This window comes from Pseudophryne corroboree, chromosome 7, assembly GCF_028390025.1.
Source record: "Pseudophryne corroboree isolate aPseCor3 chromosome 7, aPseCor3.hap2, whole genome shotgun sequence".
NCBI classification, from domain to species: domain Eukaryota; kingdom Metazoa; phylum Chordata; class Amphibia; order Anura; family Myobatrachidae; genus Pseudophryne; species Pseudophryne corroboree.
In genome coordinates, this window is record NC_086450.1 from 428,981,171 (window position 1) to 428,989,481 (window position 8,311).

Consider the following 8,311-nt stretch of genomic DNA (forward strand, 5'->3'; position numbering starts at 1 on the left):
AAATTAGGAGACTTCGTCTGGTTGTCTACCAAGAATTTGAAGTTGAGACAGCCATCTCATAAGTTAGGCCCCCGGTTCATCGGTCCTTATAAGATCACTAGGGTTATCAATCCGGTGGCATTTCAGTTAGATCTACCCCGTTCTTTGGGTATCAATAAAACATTTCATTGTTCCCTTTTAAAACGGGCGATTAGTAATCCTTCTTCCAGTGGAAGACCTTCCCCTCTTCTGATACGTGGCCACAGGGAGTTTGTTGTTGAAAGGATTCTTGACTCCAAGATGGTTCGGGGTCGGCTGTCATTTTTGGTGCACTGGAAGGGGTATGGCCCGGAGGACCGGTCGTGGGTGTGCAGTTGTGATCTTCATGCCCCCAGACTGTTACGCTCTTTCTTCTCGCAGTTCCCCGATAAACCCTGTGGTAGGGGTTCTTTGACCCCTCGTCAGGGGGGGGGGGGGTACTGTTAGGGTCTCCTGCTCTGTGCTGCCACATCGTCATGGCAACCGGGAGACAAGTGCTAGCGGAGTAACCTGAGCGTAGCTGATACTCCGGTTCGGGTCTTTTGCTGTGCAGTGGTTACAGGCTCTGTGCACGGCAGGGGATCCGGTGCTGGTTTTTGTGCTCACAGTCTGTGAGGTCTGAGTGGGGCGTGGACAGCACCTGCTATATAAACCCTCTTCTCAGGTTAGGCAGATGCTGCTGAATCTTTGTTGGTTAGTCAGTTCCTGAAAGCTAGCTAGTACTGTGTAAACTTTGTATTTGTTTGTTGCTTACTGCAAATAGGCCTTGGGATTTGGTATTACACTCTGCCAATCCAGACCTAGCAGTAAGACTGGAGTCAGTCGTTTAACCTGCTGGGGTTCTTTTGCTACTCTGTGAACCTAGCAAGTTTGCGGCTGTATTCTCAGACTTGCCTGCCAAAATCCTTTCTCACTGTGCAAGGTGTTCAGGTGTCAGTTTAGTGGCAGTAAGCTGAACCAGTGCACTGCAAGTGAGGACTAGGATTGTGGAGACTTTCCTTGTGTCTATTATTCCATCTCTGACCAAGGAGTTTACTGCCACACCCGTTGGTAACCCTTTAGGGTTTTGCTGTTGCCCTTCGGGTTCTCTACGTATTAAATCACTACATCTCGCTTCTTTCCATCTGAGCATTCCTAATACTAGGGAGACACCCAGTTTCTTAGCCTTTGGGCTTCTCTGTTCACTTTGTGTTTATTTTGTTACCCTATCAACTTCTGTGTATGTAATGTCATATTCCCCAGTCTGTCTGTGAGTTAATTTGTTTTGCATCCCTCACCGTTCAGACACCAGTACATTCCTGCTGGCACTGGTGTGCATAACAAGAGGTCGCTAGTGTGGAATGGAGAAACACCTTGTAGAGTACCATGCCAGGCTGTGGCAATACCTCTGGTCGAGAGTGGAGAAAAACTGGGCTTAGTATCCGCCGTCCTTCTAAGGGGTTGAAATAGGACCCCTTGCGTGGAGCGGAGAACGGCCTGGTCTAGTATCTACTCTCGTACTGGGGGTTGACCCTGGCACAGAGTGGGTACGAAGCTTGGTCTGGCTAGAGGTCGGGAGCAGCCTGAAGCCTGAGGTTGCTATGTGCCCCTGGTACTGTGAGAGCCAGGGGTGCCTGAAAATGCACTGGTGGTCTGACACACCAAGCACTAGTACGGCACTATTGCACTGAGCACCTCATCCTTCCTGCCTGCACCCACTTTCCTTTACAATGGTGGTCTGACGCACCAAGCACTAGTACCGCACTTTTGCACTGAGCACCTCATCCTTCCTGCCTGCACCCACTTTCCTTTGCCATGGCCTTTTGGCTAGGGCAAGGATAATTTTTTTTTCCCCCCCGTCCTTTGGTCTGGGGCTTATTTATTTATTTATTTATTCACTCACGTGTTTTGCACTTTTTTGCACTGCACTACACTTTTTTTTTTTTTTTACATGTGTCTGTCACGTTTTTGGTGGGGTTTAGGTGAGACCCTTGTGGGCCACCCTCTCCCCTAGTTGTCAAGGTCCTCTCCTTTTGGGGAGGGCTGGAGATTGTTTCATTCCCCAGGGGGAAGCTTCGGCCAACCCTGGGGATACTTGAGGGTCACTCTGCGCTTTGGCAAGGAGGGACCCACAGACCCTTTTTCCCCTCAGTAAGCCTTTTGGCTCTGAGGGGTTGGGGAGTAATGGGGCCCTTCTCCTTTTGGAGAGGGTCGAAGGTCCTTCGTTTTGCACAAGACACTGGGTGATGAAGCCATGCACCTCGGGTTTCAAAAGAAAAAGAAAAAAGAAAAAAAAAGACAGTCCTTGTATATATAGATACAAAATATATACCTAATTTCCAATTGTAAAGCGCAGCAGAATATGCTGCGGTATAATAGAAACTGTTAATAAAATAAATATATATATATATATATATCAGGTGCAATCCCCTCAGTGTCTGTAGAAGAGCACACAGACAGCGCACACAGTGTTACAAGCCCATGGCCGCACAGAGGAGGTAATACTCCCCGGCCTCAGCTCCCCTGTCACTCACCCCGTCAGATGGCCACAGGGCTCCCGGCGTAGGGTTACCACCTCATCCCTTTAATTCTGGACACATATTAATTACACAGGTTCTGTGGCTGGCTGACTTCAAGACTCCATTTCACCTGGCTTTAATCAGCCACAGAACCTGTGTAATTAATATGTGTCCAGAATTAAAGGGATGAGGTGGCAACCCTACGCCGGTGCCTGTCCCCAGCTTAGTCCAGTGTCTCCTCCAGGCTCCTGCATCACCTGAGTGACTGAGCTGCTGGACAGAGCCATGAAATGTTGGGAGGTATGCAAGCGGGAACGTTTGTGTAAACTGGGTTTATGGTTAAACTCCTGCCCGTTGTCACAGATTTTCTTAACTAATCAATGTGTTTATGTGTAGTCCTCTCATCAACGATTCTGGAGCCCTATGTAGTGGATATCAATAACCTACCACCATACCACACTGCATGTGCCCAATCTCGTCTGATCTTGGAAGCTATAAAGTGTAGGGCCGAGTCAGTACCTGGTGGCTGACAACCAGGGAATACTTGGTGTTGTAGGTCTGGGCAAAAGGAGTTCCTCTAGTCTAACGCTGACAGCAGATTCACAACCTAATTCTCTTTTTCAGCCACCCTGGGCGGTATTAAGCTATAAAACCCTCTGATTGTTTGTGAGGAGTGGATCATTTCATAAAACTTATCTACTAAATTAACATCTCTATACTCAGACACTAAGGGGTACAAGTGGTCGTGACACAGAATTACACTAAACAGCCAGTGGGAATCATGAACTATTACTATATATATATGGGGTGGGGGGGGGGAGCAGAGTTAAGGGTGACACTTAATTGGGAACGAGGTTTACAAAGGTAAAACACATTGCTTACCTTGCGCCTAACTTTGGATTACCGTGGGTATGCACGCTCACAATAAAAATGTGGTATCCATTAGACAAAAAAGGGGTTGCAGGCTTTTCAGCACTGAAAACCCTGCGGCGCAATAAAAAAAAGATACTCACCTGCCCGGAGATCACCCGGAGATCTCTGATGATCTGTGTGGCCTCCAGTAGTCTCCCCTCCATCTTCTGACTGGGAAGGGGGCTTCTGGGAGTCCCAGGGTCTGCGGCGAGATGTAGTTGTCCCAGCGGCGTGTTTGGGTGGGGGTGGGGCATACACACAGGGGATCACATACACTGGGGTCACTCACACACATATCCATTACATATACACACTCATACACACTTATAAACACTAACGCACGTGGGTGCCGCGGGGTCCCAGACCAAGCCCCGGTGATTTTTTTTCCTAAAATGTATTATTTTAGGAAAAATCAGACTTGCTCTGGAGGTGTGTCTATAGAAAACACTGCATCCCCAAAAATTTCCAGCCGACAATTCAATTTCCCCTTTAGACATTTAAGGGGTCTACTCATGAAGCAGTGAAAAGTTCGAAGTGAGCCAGTGGAGAAGTTGCTCATGGCAACCAATCAGCATTAAAGTAATGCTACCTCTATGTCTGTCTGTTTTTACCCAGTTTTGTTCTATTACTGTTGTTCTAATTGTAAAGCGCAACGGAATATGCTGCGCTATATAAGAAACTGTTAATAAATAAAATAAATAAATTTATAATTTGCATACTATACAATTGTACGGAGCAGATGATTGGTTGCCATGGGAAACTTCTCCACAGGCTCACTTCTCCATTCTTTTCGATGCATGATGAATAGACCCTTTAAATTTGGCGAACAGAGGATAGTGATACGTAATGGATGGACTCCCTGGGGGTTACGTTAATGTGACTGGCAGTAAGGAGACCGCCTTTTGGAAGTATTGGTAATTTTACCCCTTAACCTTGTTGCAGGTTGTTGTTTTTTTTTACTGATGTGATACATTGAAACATTATCCAGAAAATGAGCTTAAATGATTATATGAGTTATTGTGATCGCTCTGTGCAGACAGAGTTGACTATTAACTTACTGGTGTGCATTTGAAATAAGCAATCATTTACTTAAACATAAACTAACAATTTTATGTGTATAACTTGTAGATTTCATTAAGCCAGGATGCTGATTTACTAACGTAACTTGACAAAGTTTCTGTGTCAATCAGAAGAGGAACTTCCCCTCCTGGCCTGTTTGCATTGCGGTACTCTGATCGTACGCACTCACTGATGGGTCTGTGTTCCTAGAAGTAAGAAAGCCAATCTGATCAACTCACACCCAAATTCCAATATTAGGAATATAAATTAATTGTATGCACTTTCAGACCTATCCCTCTGATGACTCACCCTGATCGGATTTACCAAGCTCTGATATATTAAGCAAATCTTATAATCGTCTCGCAGCAGCGACGTGTTGAAGATTGGAATTTAGAGCGTGACAGTGATACTTATCAGCTTTAGTACTATTCTGCCAGTATCCCAGAGCTTCATCTCACTGGCAGATAAAGAGGACAAAGAAGGCGGAAATCCACTGAGAAAATGTACACACTTAGGACCTCATTCAGTAAGGATTGCAAAATTTGCGACTCGCAGTCTGGCCGATTATTGAACAACTGCGCATGCACAGCATTTACATTGCGCATGTGCAATTAAAATAGCGACAGAAAATGCATACACATCGTGATCGCAATGCAGCCGCTGTGTTACTGACAGGAAGCTGGTGTTTCTGGGTGGAAACCTGACGCTTTCTAGGTGTGTCTCAAAAAACGCAGGCGTGCCCAGGCATTTTTTAAGGAGGGCCTCTGACTTCAGGGATGACCACTTCCAGCCCTTTTGTGGACGACCTTGTCCTGGTGCAGATAGGAACAATCTTTGATGTTCCGGTAATTGCGCATGGTTCTGCGTTCAGCCACATATTGCGATGCATTTGCAATTTCTGCAATGGCCGTTTTTTCGGACTTTCTGGGCTGCAACTATTTGATTGCAGTAACTCCATTTTAGCAGAACCTGCAATCCTTACTGAATAATGTCCTATGGACGAGATGTAATGAATTCTGAGTTCGGCGCCCCAGTGCGGGATGCAGGCTAAACGCTGACTTTTTTAAAGGCGCAATCATTTCCAAGGCATTGTTTAGCCTTGTACATTATTGACCCTTTAAAAAAACCTCTGAGTTCGGCCGGCATCTCGCACACCCAGCGAACTCGGACTTCATAACATCCCGACTCTTATGGACAAGAGCATTTGAACGCCTGCCTGTTACGCCAACAGGGAATGTAATGACACTGTATTCAAATACATATACTTTAATATGGAGTTGGTCCCCCTTTTGCAGCTATAACAGCTTCCACTCTACTTGGAAGGCTTTTCACAAGATTGTGGAGTGTTTCTGTGGGAATTTGCACTCATTCATTCTGTAGAGAATCTTTGAGGTCAGGCACTGATGTTGGACGAGTAGGCCTGGCTCGCAATCTCCGTTCGATTTTATCCCTAAGGTGCTCAATAGGGTTGAGAACAGTGCTCTGTGGGGGCACATCAAGTTCTGCCACACCAAACTCAACAAACCATGTCTTTATAGTCTTTGCTTTATGCATTGGGGAACAGTCATGTTGGAATAGAAAAGGGCCTTCCCCAACCTGTTGCCACAGAGTTGGAAGCATAGTATTGTCCAAAATGTCTTGGTATGCAGAAGCACTAAGATTGCCCTTCCCCGGTTATAAGGGGCCTAGCCCAAACCCTGAAAAACAGCCCCATACCATTATCCCTCCTCCATCAAACTTCACAGTTGGCATATTGCAATTGGGCAGGTAACGTTCTCCTGGCATCCGGCAAACCCAGACTCACTCATCTGACTGCCAAACAGAGAAGCGTGATTCATCAGTCCACAGAACATATTTGCACTGCTCCACAGTCCAGTGTTGGTGTGCTTTACACCACTACAGCCGACGCTTGCCATTGGACCTGGTGATGTGAGGCTTGCATGCAGCTGCTCGGCTATGGAACCCCATTCCATTAAGCTCCAGCTGCAGTTTTTGTGCCTACATTAATGCCAGTGGAAGTTCTGGACTCTTCAGCTATGGAATCAGCAAAGCGTTGACGACTTTAAGGCACCATGTGTCTGAGCAGTTGTTGACCCCACTCTGTGATTTTACGTGGTCTTCAGCTTCGTTGGTGAGTTGCTATTGTTCCTAAACACTTCCACTTTCTAATAATTTCACTTACAGTTAACCATGGAATATCCAGCAGGGATGAAATTTCACAAACAGTCATATTGTAAAGGCGGCATCCTATCACAGTACCACACTTGAAGTCACTGAGCTCTTCAGAATTACCCATTTTGCATCACAAATGTTTGCAAATGGAGACTACATGGCTAGGTGCTTGATTTTATACACCTGTGGGAATGGATCTGATTGAAACACCTGAATTCAATAGTATTTTGCCAAACAAACATATTTCCAGACTCTCATCTCTGCTCAAGCCTCTAACCCCAAATAACTTTTTAATTAATTTTAATCATTTGTGAACCCTCCCTCACCCAAGCCATCAGCCACTATAAAGGTGCAAGATCTTGCTTCCTACTTCAAGGACAAGATTAATAAGATCCTAGATGAAATGGTATGCTCTTCCTCAGCGAGCGACTTGCTCTGGCACCCTCTTTTCATTTGATCCCATAAATGAAGATAAAGTATAGTTACAAAGTTACATAGTTAGTGAGGTTGAAAAGAGGCAAAATGCCCATCGGGTTCAACCTGTATTCTGTCTTAAGCTGTTCATATTATAAAGCAACTGCTGAAGTAATGGTTTAGTACCAATTGACAACTACGATTCTACCACTCCCAGATATTAATGGCACTCTGCTAAATGCTATAACCCTGGATATGTTTTCCAGTGAGAAATTTGTCCAATTCGTTTTTAAATGCATTTACAGAGTCTGCCATTATTACCTTCTGGCAGGGAGTTCCAAATCTTTACTGCCCTTACCGTGAAGAACCCTTTCCTACGATGTGTATGGAATTTTCTGTCCTCTAGTCTCAGTGAGTGCCCACGTGTCCTACACAGCGTACTATTAATGAACAAGTCCCCTGCTAGCTACTTGTAATTTGAAGATATTAATAATATCTCCTCTTAAACGCCTCTTTTCTAGAGTATACATATTTAACCTTGTAAGCCTTTCCTCGTACCCCAGTGTCTCTAACCCTTTAATCAATTTAGTAGCTCACCTTTGAACCCTTTCTAGTTTCCCGATATCTTTTTTATAATATGGTGCCCAAAATTTAACTCAATATTCAAGGTGTGCACTTGGTGCACACTGGTGGGTTCTTTTCAGTGCCCACAGTGCAGTCCAGAGCTCCTAATACAGGGGTAGCAGTAACCCTTGGTGCATACTGGTAGGGTTTTTTTTTAGTCACTGCCTGCAGTGCAGCCCAGAGCTCCTGATATACATATGAAACAGGCGCAGCATTAACTCTTGGTGCATACTGCCTAATAAATTTTAAAAGTATTTTATGTATGTTAGTTAATTAAAAAAAAAAAAGATTGATATCCTATATCCTATCTATGGCAGATTTATATATCTGTTATAACGTGCATATTTATAACAAGCTATTAATCTTAAAATAATTTACTGATGTTCTGACACCTCAGAGCTGTTTACACTCTTTCTAATTTTCTTCATGTACAAGAACTGTCTGCTTTTTACAGGCACAGAGGTGTCAGATGCTTCCTAGAGACTCAGATTTACGCCTATAGGGTACGTTTTGTGTTATTTTTTTTCTTTTTATAGATTCTTCCCTTTGCATAAAACACTAATGTTTAATGCTAGCTGGTGAGTTATTGTACACACAATAAATAGTATAAAGAT

The 8,311-nt window shown here is 44.5% G+C and overlaps 1 pseudogene; it reads left to right on the forward strand.

Annotated features, from left to right (window-relative positions):
* Window positions 1-2,957: 2,957 nt before the first annotated feature.
* LOC134946284 (5S ribosomal RNA) lies at window positions 2,958-3,075 on the forward strand (annotated as a pseudogene).
* Window positions 3,076-8,311: the final 5,236 nt, after the last annotated feature.